General features: G+C 45.7%; 1 protein-coding gene across 6 annotated transcripts in view; it reads right to left on the bottom strand.

The window, feature by feature from the left end:
- The window catches only part of PRKG1 (protein kinase cGMP-dependent 1), a 375,433-nt gene that overhangs the window by 66,812 nt on the left and 295,117 nt on the right, over nucleotides 1-13,504 (bottom strand). The window lies entirely within an intron of this gene.

Genomic DNA, 13,504 nt, shown 5'->3' with positions numbered 1-13,504 from the left:
ATTCCCTCTTAGGAAGTGAGATTTTAATGCCTAACAGTATTTTTACAAGGCTTTTTATGAAATGACTTTTTAAGTGCAGTCTTTTACAATGGCACCTTTTACTAGTTTCACATTATAATCTATAAAAGTTTAGTAGAGCACACTGCATTTATTAATCCCAGGGATGTATTTTTATAACAAAGCCAATGGCAAATGGATGTCGGGTTCTCAGGAAGATGGAAGGTTGGGAAGCCAAACTTTGGTCTGTGAGGGGTGGTTTTCCCCCATGGAGATCAGGCAGATCCAGGTGATTGATGCAGACATCACAGAACTCATTAAATTTGGGGAAGTCCAAGTCCTCAAGTCCAATCTTTGACTGATGCCCATTTTGTCAACTCCCTCCCAGGGAGGGTGGGCAGGCCCTGGCACAGGGTGCCCAGAGCAGCTGTGGCTGCCCCTGGATCCCTGGAAGCATCCAAGGCCCGGTGGGACTTTGGGGCTTGGAGCAGCCTGGGACAGTGGAAGGTGTCCCTGCCATGGCAGGGGTGGCACTGGATGGGCTTTAAGGTCTCTTCCACCCCAAACCACTCTGTGACCCCCATGGACATGGCCACAAACAGTTGTTTCCTGATGTTCACCATTTCCTTCCCTAAAAGTGAAGATAAAACCCCATTTCTTGCCTCCAGGAACTGGAAAACCTCGAAGGTCCAGGCACAGCAGGTGGGTCAGTGCCGGGTCCTTGGTGGCTGCTCTGCAGATCCTGCTGCTTCCTGGGAGAGTCCCTGGCAGAAACCTCCCGTCCTGTGGGACCTCAGGAGATGAGTGCTGAGATTGTCTGAGAATGGTGCTAATGAGGCTTTCAGAAATAAAAAATGAGGTCTTCCCTGGTGGGCTTTAAATTATGCCACAGGACTATCCACAGGTTCCTAATTTGCTGCTATTCGAGATCTTTAATGCATTTTCCCACCTTCCAGCACTGTACACTTGACCTTGTTACAATATTCTTAATAAGGCTGATTTAGAGCATTTAGGACAAGACACATCAGACAGGGGAAAAAAATGGGAAAAATCAGTTCTTAGATTGAATTTAGCAATAAGAGCTCAAAGCCCAGCATCTCTATCTTTACTTTTATTTTACTGGGTATTTTCTGATTACACCATGACTTTCAGGTGGGAGATATGAAACGGCTTTATTGGGTATTCTGAGGAGTGGTACCCAAATTTGGTGCTCTTCTAGCCTTTAAAAAGAGGGATTTGCCTACTTGGAGATTTAAAAATGTATTTTCAAAGCTTTGATTGCCTTTTATTTGTAATGATTTCTGTAACTTCACCTGCATCTTGGCCCATAGTTGCAGCAGGCCATTCAGTGCAGGAAGGACTCACAGCACCAAAAATCAGGAGCAAAAGTGCTCCTCCTCCATGGGAGGATCTGCACTAAACCACTTCCAGTGTTAAAATGGGCAAGAACTTGTGGAAATTTGATTAGGGATTGAAAGGGTTTTTATAAATTAAAATGTCTGTCAAAAGAGGAAATAAAACTGAAAGCTTAAATAAAATATATATGGCAAAAAAGCCCAGACATGAGGCTGAATTATAGCCCTGGATTTTGAAAAACAGCACTGGAACAGCCTGGGAAAGTCACCTGGAAATTAAGAACTATATTTTCCTAATAAATGTTCTGATATTAATATTCCCATGGGTCTTTCAGGCTTGGCAGAGAGTAGCACTGGGTGTCCTTGGGATGTCAGCATCTCCATGGGACTCAAATTCCTCCTCAATTAGTTTTCAAAAAAAGGGGGATTTTGGTGCATTCAGGACAAAGTGAAGGTTTGGGTAAAAGTTTCTGTCTTCTGGGAGTATTCACACTCCAAATACGTGCTTCAAGGAAGGATCCCACTGTTTAAGTGTCCAAGGCCAGGTTGGGTGGGGCTTGGAACAGCCTTGGATAGTGGAAGGTGTCCCTGCCCCTGACACTGGATGGGCCTGAAGGTCCCTTCCAGCCCAAACAATTCTGGGATTGATATTTGGGGTTGATATTCCCTATATATATAATATATAAAGAAAACAATAACTATTTATTTCCTGACAAATGGCACTTTCCAGATCCACACCTCACAGGCAGCAAACCCCAGGGGAACACAACTCCCTGTGGCTCTCTCTTTACTGGTGATGAGCCAGAAGCCAAAGTCGGATTGGAACTTCCAGAAGCTGGAGTGCCAAGGCAAGGTGGCAGATGGATTTGGGATGTTTGCCTGAACACCTGTGCAAAGTGGCACCCTCAGATCAGTTTCCACCCAGGTGTGCACAAACAGCCTTTCCTGAAACATCCGACCACAGGATCCATTTGACAAATCCCATTTCAGCAAAACTGTTCCACCTTCTGTTAATTCCACTGAGCTTTTCTGAGTCCTTCAGGCAAACAGAGGGATTAATGGCAGTGCTGGGGTGGGAACACCTGGAAGTTAAGAGAATCATGGAATGGTTTGTGTTGGGAGGGCCATTAAAGATCAGCTCATTCCACCTCTGCCATGGGCAGGGACACCTTCCACTGTCCCAGGCTGCTCCAAGCCCCAAAGTCCAGCCTGGCCTTGGACACTGCCAGGGATCCAGGGGCAGACACAGCTGCTCTGGGCACCCTGTGCCAGGGCCTGCCCACCCTCCCAGGGAACAATTCCTGCCCAATATCCCATCCATCCCTGCCCTCTGGCAGTGGAAAGCCATTCCCTGTGTCCTATCCCTACATCCCTTGTCTTCAACCCCTCTCCAGCTCTCCTGGAGCCCCTTTGGGCACTGGCAGGGGCTCTGAGCTCTCCTGGACCTTTTTCCAGTACCTCTGGGCTGCCATCCATCACAGCCCCTGCTCTTTTCTCTGGGCACAGAAACTCTATTTGTGCCACCCCTTGGGAAATCTACCTGCCTGCGAAGGGAATCCCAATTAAATCCAAGAGCTGCCACAACACAGTGAGGAGATACACTGCAGATATTCCCACATCCAGCTGAAATCCTTAGCGCTGTTGACTTTTAAGGCTGAAAGAGATGAGTATCTCATCCCTTATCCTTTGCTTCCCAGTCCTGCACGGAATCTGTTTTAAACCCCTGTAACCGGAGTTTAAAACACCATGGCGGGGTCTGCCAGCATCAGGACAAGCAAGGAATCACAGAATTGTTGGAAAAGCCCTCTAGGACCATCACGTCCAACCATTCACCCTACTGTGCCCACTCCTCCCCTGAACCCTGACCCCAAGTGCCAGATGCACGGTTTAATGCCTGCAGGGAGCCACTGTGTCCCACTGGTGTTTCCCACTGCTGAGATGGAAACAGCGCTCAGAAATCCCTCTGAAGGTAAAACCACTTCCTATGGGCCCACCATTCCCACTGCTCCCAGGAAACCCTCAATGATATTGCTATAACTTAGTACAGTGTTTCCAGCAGCTCAGAAAGGCAGGGAAGAGCAAAGACAGCTGCGGGAATATTCTACAGGAATTAAAACTGATATTTGTAGTTAAACTGCAGCTTAGTTTAGTCTGAAGTGACAGATAACCCCAGATCTGAGTGACACAACGCTGATGCTGGGATGGTAGAACCTGCTTGCCTGCCAAACCCATTAATGTTTCAACCCAATTACTCGTGTAATGTATTCAGAATTATTGTAATGAACCAGAGTCTCACTAGGCTGTAATTAATTATATTCCCCAAGTGAAACAACCCAGGGGTATGAAATTAGCACTTTTTCATTAAAGTGAAATAAAACCCTACCACACCCCATCCATTGCTGTTTTAATCAGCTAGTGCGTGACAAAAGCATCTTTAAGATATATTAAATGTTAATTATCCCATTCAAGGACAAATCAATTAAACCTTGAACAAATCAGGAGACTTTCTAGAAACTCTGTGAAACAAGGTGCCTCACAGGCCTACCCTGCATAAGGAACTTATCTGCCAGCTTTGATCAGATCATTCAAAGCAAGGCAAAGCCAAAAACCCAGGAAATGCCAAAAACCCAGGGAACTAGCACAGATAAAGAGGAAACCAATTATTTGCATGATTTTCCTCAAAAAAGAAGAGCAGCAACAACAGAATTCAGCAGCCAGAGCCACATGAGATGTGTCCTTGACACATTTTCTTCGTGAAGGTCTCGGCAGCTGCACTTAAACATTATTTAATAAGGTAAGAGACAAATACAAAGAGGGAATAAGATAACTACCAAGACCATTGATAAGCTGAGCCCCACCTTGTCAACTCCACCCCTGGGAGGGTGGGCAGGCCCTGGCACAGGGTGCCCAGAGCAGCTGTGGCTGCCCCTGGATCCCTGGCAGTGTCCAAGGCCAGGCTGGACTTTGGGGCTTGGAGCAGCCTGGGACAGTGGAAGGTGTCCCTGCCCATGGCAGGGGGTGGAATGGGATGATCCTTAATGCCCCTTCTAACCCAAGCCATTCTGGGATTTGAAGAAATCCAAGTCCCTTTTCCCATGGTTGCCTCATCCCTCTCCAAGCCCTGGATAATGATAACAACTTGGGTCTGGACGGAAAATGTGGATCTGTCAAATTGAGAAGTGATCCAGTGTTTCTCCTGAGCTCCAGCAGGAACACAGGGTCACAGAGTCATTGTCCTATTATGAATTCAAAGCTCCTGACAATTAAAAACCTTCCCTTACGCTCTCTCACTATCCTTAATCTGGAATCTCCACATGGGAAAAGTATCTTCTGCAGCCATAAAAGGAGAAATAAGGCTACAAAGTTAACTCCAATACTTTATTACAGACCTTTCATCAAGAGTTTCCAAAAGATAAAACATTTCCTGAATGAGCCTACATTCCTTGGAGATGTCCTGCTTAGGGAGCTTTTTCCATAAAACATCTGACATTGCTCAAGGACATGCTCAGGGCGAGTTTAAAATCTGAATTTTTTTCTTTTATTCTTTTTTTTTTTTTTTTTTTTTTTTTTTTTCAGGAGCAGGACAATGAACCAACAGCGCAAAAGGCTCTGACTTTTCCAGTATTCCAAAGAGTTTCAGCTCTCCCAAGTTTCCCAGGTGGGGGGAACTCTCCCAAACGGCCAAACTATTTCGTATCTCTAAGTCTCTTAGACCCTGTCCAGAAAGGACACATGATGGAAGATTAAAGAATATAATGCAATGCCTATGGATTAATCCTGTGCTCTTGTGGACACCCCCAAATCCATGGAGATTAGATATATTCCCATTTTCCTGACAATAAAGACCATGCTCAAGAGCTTTTTGAAGCAAACATTGGCAATAATCCCAGTTAAATGCCAGATTACTAAATTTAAATTACTTCTCTTGGGATTTATTCCCCCAGGATTTTTTTTTTTTTTTTTTAAAGCAGCTCCAAGTTGTCATTTAGGAGGTTTAGCTTGGACATGATGGAAAACTTCAGGAAAACTTGAAGCAGTGCAATAGGTGATGTTTCTTCCTCGGAGAGTTTTAAGATTAGGCTGGACAAGGGAATGATGACTTTGCTCCAGGAGTTGGGACATCCCTGCTTGGAGCAGGAAGTAGGAGCAGGGACCTTTGGAACTCTTTTCTGGCCAATATTCAGCTGATTTTTCTCTATTTCCTGCCCACACTTCCCCACCCCCTCAGGCAAATCCAACTCATCTATAAATGTCCCAGACTAAAAACCACAGCCCCATTTGCAGGCCCCATGAAGTGCAAGAACCAAACACCTTTTCACGCCACCTCCGTTTTCCTTCAGGCAGATTTATCCCAGAAGAGAGCACCGGGAGAATTTCAGATGCCAATTCCAGATGCAAGACAGGAGAGAAAATCCCAGCCAGAGCCATCCTGACAAGCACTGCATTAACCTGTGGAAATGGGAAGTGTTGGGAATACCCAGCTGCAGGAAAGAGCAATACTGGCTTTCAAATTCCATCTCCTTTTGCAAAGTTCCCTGGAGGACATTTCGAAGTGTCCAAGGTCGGCATGTTAAAATCCCGGGAAGTTTTCACCAGCAGTGGGGAACTGGGATCACAGCCTGGTGGTTTGATGCAAGATTTACTCTGCAGCTTCTGCATAAATGCTTGGATGGTATCGGTGCAAAATCTCCCAGCCTCTTTATGGCCTGACGCATTCCCTCCGCTCCACTGAACTCCCAAATATTCCCAGCAAGTTTTGCCTTGCCTAATTCCTGTCCTTTCAGCATGGAGAAGATGCCTGTGCCCCACGCTGCAACCAGGGGCACAGAGGAGCTGCAGTACCATGGCAGAGCTGAGTCCCTGCAGTCTATAGGACTGTCCAGGAACTTCCTGATCAGGAACTTCACATCCCTTTCTCTCTCCCTCATTTAATTTCCTTTCATTTTTTCCCCCTGGGAAAAATGTTTTCCCACCCACTCAGCTGTAGGAGGCTAAAGATGGTTTGGAAGGCTTCAATCCATGACCAGAAGCTCATTTATTATGAAGAAACCCTTCCCTGGGAGGGTGGGCAGACCCTGGCACAGGGTGCCCAGAGCAGCTGTGGCTGCCCCTGGATCCCTGGCAGTGTCCAAGGCCAGGCTGGACTTTGGGGCTGGGAGCAGCCTGGGACAGTGGAAGGTGTCCCTGCCCATGTTGGGGGGGAGGGGGGGGTGAAGTTCCAAAATATTTTATATCCAAAATTACACAATGGAATGAGAAAATAAACCAGCATCTAGGATAGGACAAATGCTGAGTAACCTCCTGTAAGAGTCATTTTCATCTTTATAAGATCATGGTTTATATAAAACTCTAAAACCTTCCAGTTTCTTCTCAATTCTACAACTGCCAGCCTTTCATTTAATTATAGCCTGACTGTGGACATAATGGAATTTAGCAGGTGCCTTAAGGATGTGTCATTTAGAACTTTAGACTTCAGGAATCAGGAACTGGATTTTACAGACCCAGAGGCTAAGGGGGGAAAAAATTAAATATAAAACATTTTGATGAATTTAAATCTCTTCCAGCCCCTTCAGCAGCCAGAGTGAAATTGCTTCTTTAGAGAAGTTCTGCCACATAACCCTAAACCACTTTTTCAGCCTGAACAAACCTGAGATTAAATTGAGATGAAGGTTGCCCACAGTTTTAGTAGTTTTAAATGAACTTTTTCCTTTTTTTTGTTGACTATAAACACAGCTAAACTGCTGAAAATGTCTGTTCCATCCAAGGCACGCAGCTCAACAATCCCCATTCCTCCTGTTGGATTTGGTACAATCTGTAGTGAAATTCCAGGGAGAATCACTGACAACCTTGCTTCAAGTTAGGATGGACATTGAGTGCAGCGTCCAGTGCTGTCCCCTCAGTTTAGGGTGGACATGGAGTGCTGTGTCCAGCTCTGTCCCCTCAGTTTAGGGTGGACATGGAGTTCTGTGTCCAGCTCTGTCCCCTCAGTTTAGGACGGACATTGAGTGCTGTGTCCAGCTCTGTCCCCTCAGTTCAGGATGGACATTGAGTGCTGTGTCCAGCTCTGTCCCCTCAGTTTAGGATGGACACTGAGTGCTGTGTCCAGCTCTGTCCCCTCAGTTTAGGAAGGACATTGAGTGCTGTGTCCAGCTCTGTCCCCTCAGTTTAGGATGGACACTGAGTGCTGTGTCCAGCTCTGTCCCCTCAGTTTAGGATGGACATTGAGTGCTGTGTCCAGCTCTGTCCCCTCAGTTTAGGATGGACATTGAGTGCTGTGTCCAGCTCTGTCCCCTCAGTTTAGGATGGACACTGAGTGCTGTGTCCAGCTCTGTCCCCTCAGTTTAGGATGGACATTGAGTGCTGTGTCCAGCTCTGACCCCTCAGTTTAGGATGGACATTGAGTGCTGTGTCCAGCTCTGGCCCCTCAGTTTAGGAAGGACATTGAGATGTTTGAGCGCATCCAGAGAAGGCAATGCAGCTGGTGAGGGGCTTGGAACACAAACCCTGTGAGGAAGGGCTGAGGGAGCTGGAGTTGTTCAGCCTGGAGAAAAGGAGACTCAGGGATGACCTTCTCACTCTCTACAACTCCCTGAAAGGTGGCTGTAGTCAGGTGGGGGTTGGTTTCTTTCTCCAGGTAGCAACTGACAGAACGAGAGGACACAGTCTTAAGCTGCGCCAAGGGAAATATACACTGGACATTAGGAAAGAGCTTTTTATGGAAAGAGTGATAAAGTACTGGAATGGTCTGCCCTGGGAGGTGGTGGAGTCACCATCCCTGGATGTGTTTAAAAAAAGGCTGGATGTGGCACTCGGTGCCATGAATTAGTTGAGGTTAGGGTTGAGTTAGACTCAATGATCTTGGAGGTCTCTTCCAACCTTATGATTCTGTGATTCTGTGATGTGACAACACCTCTGGAAAACCATAACTTGTCTATTTTCTCTTTGGAAAGAGAAAAGCAGGACTTCTTGGGCAGAGAATGAAGACAAAAGCTGACAAATGATGGTCAGGGAATGAAAAGACGGCCGGGGGACTGCTGCTGAGCTGGAGAGATGGCAGAAGGGGGAAGACAATAATCATAATTAAGGAAATCAGCCTGCTGCCAGAACAGTTTGGCAGCATAACAAGTGGATCTGGGGATAAGGACCTTGTGTGTGGAGAACAAAGAGAACAGAGGAGGTTTGGCACCTTGAACCTGCAGAGAATCAGCTGTTGCAGGACTGGCACAGGAAGATGGGCCATGGGGAGGGAAGGAGAGCTCCCAGAGGAGCAAGGGCTGCATGGACTCACCACTGGCCAGATGCCCATCAGTGCAATGGCCAGGCTTTAATAAAGCAGATAACTCACAGAGAAGGCAGCATGGTCCAGTCTGTCCCAAAAATCCTAGGAAACCAGTGGCTAATTCCAGTGTTGAGGGTCTGCTCTCACCTACACTCACCAGCAGTGCCTGAGGCTCCCATATCCATTCAGAGATCTGGTTGGAAATAACCAGCGTTGTCCATGGAGTGTCCCAGTGCCCAGCCCTTGTCACAGACCTGGGGGAGTGATTGGCAGTGTCCCAGCTCTGAGCTGTCCAGCACAGAGTTGGATCTGTTCACACACTCTCCCACGCAGCTGGCACAGCTGGAGAAGTTCCCCCTCTTAAACTCCCTGGACTGGGAAGCTTGAGCCTCCAGTGGAGATTTGGAGTGATGCCTTAAGATTGTAGCCTTTATATTTCAAACTCTGTACTGCATTAGTGCATAACTCCGAACAAAGTGTTAGTTATCCATCCTCACACTTTGGTCGGACAAAACAACCCCTCTAGGCCTGAGATCCAAGGAAACCCTACAGCCTCAGGCCCCAAAAAGCATAAATAAAAGGGAATTGGGGGGAAGCAAACTGGGGGTATATGACTTCATCTCCTGAAACAGCAAGCGGAGGATTAATTCCTGATACGTAAATGGGCCAAACTCATACCTGTCTGAAAAACTCATGACCATCATCCACCTTGGCTATAGCCCCTCTCGGAGGCTTTTGACTGCCCAAGGAGTACCTACTGAAGGTCTTTGATAAATACCTATTCTTACTCTCTTAATCTTGCCTAGCCTCTGTCCTTGGTAGCCATGCCAAGGCATCAGGAGGATCAGTGAGAGCATAGTTCAGCCTAACAAGACATGAATGGGTCATTAAGCCCTAAGGGAAGCGCTCCTAAAAAAACAACCCAAACCCTCAGTGTTCAGCGAAAAGGAACGCTGGGTCTCTCCCACATGGACTGTACAATAAAGAAAATCAGGCTCTCCTAAGAGCAAAACCATCCCAAAACCCCAGTTCTGGGAGCCAAACCCAAAGGTAACCCCAGCTCCTCACACCAATCGTGGCGCTGTCACACGAGAGCTGCCTCTCAGAAGAGCCTTGCTCAGGCTGTGCCTTCACTGAATTAACACCCACATTTGGGCAGTGATAACGTCGATTATTACTTTTAAATGCTACCCTTCTCAGGGTGGTATTCCCAGCCAGCCTTGCTGATCTTTGAGATCCCAGTGGCCAGGCTGGCTCCAGCCCCCACTTTGAAGTCACAGTGACACTGCACAGGGACAGGCGGGGACAACAGGAATCTGCTGGAATGCACCAAAGGAATTAAAAGCTTAAGCATATCTTTTGTGTCAACAGCCAACACAAAAGATACGTTGTTGAGGGCAACTCAAAGTGAGATCAGAGTCTGCCACTGAAAGTGGAGCTGTTGGAGGCTGATCTGCCACCACCAGCATAAACTGCTCCTGTGTCAAGTCTGGACATGGGAAAAAGATCTGCTCTGAGACTTAAAATTGATGTTAATAATCATTAAATTCAAAGCAGGAGACTGGTAGAGTGATGGCTGTAAAGAAATAGGAATATATGGAATAGTACTCAGCCCATGAAACTCTGGGTGTTTATGGAGGGAGGATGAGGAGAACAGCAAATATAAATAAACCAGGATTATTCCTACATTGTTCCCAGGTTGGTATCACTGACTGAGTCCCCTCCAGTGCCTAAAGAGGCTCCAGGAGAGCTGGAGAGGGACGGGGCACAAGGAATAGGGGACAGGACAACAGGAATGTGTACACACTGACAAAGGGGAAATTTAGATGGGATATTTGGCATAAATCCTTCCCTGGCAGGGTGGTGAGGCCCTGGCACAGGGTGCCCAGAGCAGCTGTGGCTGCCCCTGGATCCCTGGCAGTGTCCAAGGCCAGGTTAGACTTTGGGGCTTGGAGCAGCCTGGGATAGTGGAAGGTGTCCCTGCACATGGCAGAGGTGGGCCTGGATGGACTTTGAGGCCACCTCTGCCCCTTGTCCCCAAGTGCCACCTCCACCCATCCTTTAAATCCCTCCAGGAATGCTGATCCCACCACTGACACCGTGCCTGTCTCAGGGCTTGACAACATTTTAGTGGAGAAATTTTCCTTGCTATCCAACCTAATCCTCCCCTGGTGCAACCTGGGGCTGTTTCCTTGGGTTCTTTTGTGTTTAAATTATAGCAGACAAAGTGCAAGCCATGAGCTCGTATTATTCTGTATTTCAGAGGTGGAATTATTTTAATATGGTTCTAAGAGAGAACGTTTGACTAATTATAAAGAACAGGCTTTAACATTTAATTACGGTGGTGCCTCATGATGGTCACCAAATGACTGGGCCCTGCATCCCAATTCTGGGTTACTGTGCAGAAAACTCCCTCAACTTTCTAAAATTGATAAATTACAGGAATTTTAAATTGAGCTCCAAAGCCTGACACAGAAACCCAAATCCATCCTAGGTACAAAAGGAGATTTGAACAGCAGCCACATCACGAGGTGCTGTAGTAAATTTAGCTATAAATTTAAGCTGATATCCCATTTTTTGCTTTCTTTTCCCCTCTCTGATTCCATCTTGTCGTAAACCTGCTCTGAGGGTTTGCTAACATGGGTTATCCTGTCTACATCCCATGAATTAATTCCTACTCCTGCATGGAGGAGGCCCATAGGCATCTTCACTTGTTTGGGTATTTTTTTAAAAGGAAGTCAAGAGAATTCAAATTCACTGCTGCATTCCCCAGTTCCACTTAATGCTTACAAACTTGAACAGAGCTGGCGGGAGTATTTCAATGAAAGCATCTTCCCAGGAAAAATGTGTGATTTCCTCACTGGAACTCTTGAACAGGGATTTTTCTCTCCTCTCGTTAAAAATACATTTATTTCAGAGCATGGATTTTCTCCCCAGCTAGAAACATCTGTCATGAACCACTATTTTGACACCAACATCCTCATTTTGAAATATGAGGATAAAGCATTTAGATCTAATAATTGATGGTTATTATTTACAGCAATGTATTGGTGCAGGACAAAATTACGTGTGAATTCCCCCCCTCCCCCATTGTTTCCTTTTTTTTCTTTAGCACAACACAGGTATTGCCTGCAAAAAATCATGAAAAAAGAGAAAAGGGAAGAGTTGGAGCCTTCAGCCCTGTCAGGCTGGTTCACACCCTCCAAATGGGAAAAATAAACTTAATTTCCAGGGTTATTCTCTTTCCAGGAAGCAAAAACGAGATCTGACCCCTGAAATCTCTTCTATCACCGCCCTTTCGACTCATTCCACTTCACACAGGAAAACAGATCCTCCAAATTGTGCTATTTTAAGAATTTTATAAATTAAAACTATATTCTTTTGATGTGAATGGTGCTCCAGCAGCTTTCTTAGCTAATAAATGGCAATAATATTTATTATTTCCTGTTTCCTCATTGCAGCAAATTTTTCAGGCTCTGGAGAAAAAGACATTGGAAAAATTCCTGGAGATGTTCACTGCAGCAAAAGCAAATATATGGGTAACTATAAACCTTCTGTAGTGCTGCTTTGCCCCAAACCCCTGGAATTCTGCCTCCCTTCCTGCATCTGGCACACTCTGCCTGCCCAGCGTTAGATATATAGTTTTGATTATTTTTGATTTTTTTAACTCAGCAGGAGGAGCATTGTCTCTGCTCTTTAGACAACATCTTCAAAGGAGAAAAAAAAAAACAAACACCAGTTTGCATTCCCAGGCTATGACTCAGTTGGAGAAAAGCAAGAACAATTCGTAAGCTGCAATTTTCTAAACCAACAATTGTCTTTAAGACTCCAAAACACTTGATTATTTACTAACTACATTTGAGTCATCAACTTGGCTCTGAGCATAACTTCCCCACACAAATTAATATTATTTATCCCCTTTTTGTGAGAAGAAGAAGAGTAGTAAATTTTTGATTTTTTTAAACTCCTAGAAAGGTCTGGGTTGAAAGGGACCTTATCTCCTAATGGCTCTTTTTCCCTGAGGGAGAGTTTGGGCTGATAACAATATTTTAAAGACAGATATTAAAAAGCTGAGAGAATTGGAATTGTTCAGCCCAGAGAAGGAAAGCTTCAGGGTGACATCGCTGCGTCCTTCCAGTGCCGAAGAGGACGACAGGGAAGATGGAGAGAGATTTTGGGCAAAAGATGGAGTGCCAGGACAAGAGGGAATGGCTTCAAACGGGGGGGAAAATTAGGTGAGATATAAGGAAGGAATTGTTCCCTGGGAGGGTGGGCAGGCCCTGGTACAGGGTGGCCAGAGCAGCTGTGGCTGCCCCTGGATCCCTGGCAGTGCCCAAGGCCAGGTTGGGCATTGGGGCTTGGAGCAGCCTGGGTCAGTGGAAGGTGTCCCTGCCTATGGCAAGAGTGGAATTTTGAATCTTTAAGGTCCCTTCCCACTCAAACCACTCCATGATTCTGATATTTGTTTTCTTTTTTTCTTAGAAAATAAATTTTAAAAAAGGTGAATTTCTTTGCACCACCTTTCATTCCTGACCATCCCTATCCCTCAGAGCCAGAGATGTTCTCATGAGGATCTTTTTGGCCAGCATGACTAAGGTGGTCCCAGCTCTCTGCACAAAAATTAGGAAAACCCCTGAGATTATAAACTGAACTGTTTGCCAGAACAGAGAACTGCACTGTGAGTGCTGAGCTCCAGCTCCAAATCTTTATATAAATATAAAATTTTATGTACGTGATATTTATATATAAATATATTACAATCTTTTTAAGACACAGCAAATTTTTTTTCTATAAAAATTGTAGTTCTTGTTAATGAAAAAGTAGGGCTGAGTTCAGAATATCCCAGAATGGTTTGAGTTGGAAAGGATTTTAC

Source organism: Hirundo rustica, chromosome 8, assembly GCF_015227805.2.
Source record: "Hirundo rustica isolate bHirRus1 chromosome 8, bHirRus1.pri.v3, whole genome shotgun sequence".
Classification (NCBI taxonomy): domain Eukaryota; kingdom Metazoa; phylum Chordata; class Aves; order Passeriformes; family Hirundinidae; genus Hirundo; species Hirundo rustica.
This window is presented reverse-complemented; position numbering and strand designations above follow the sequence as displayed.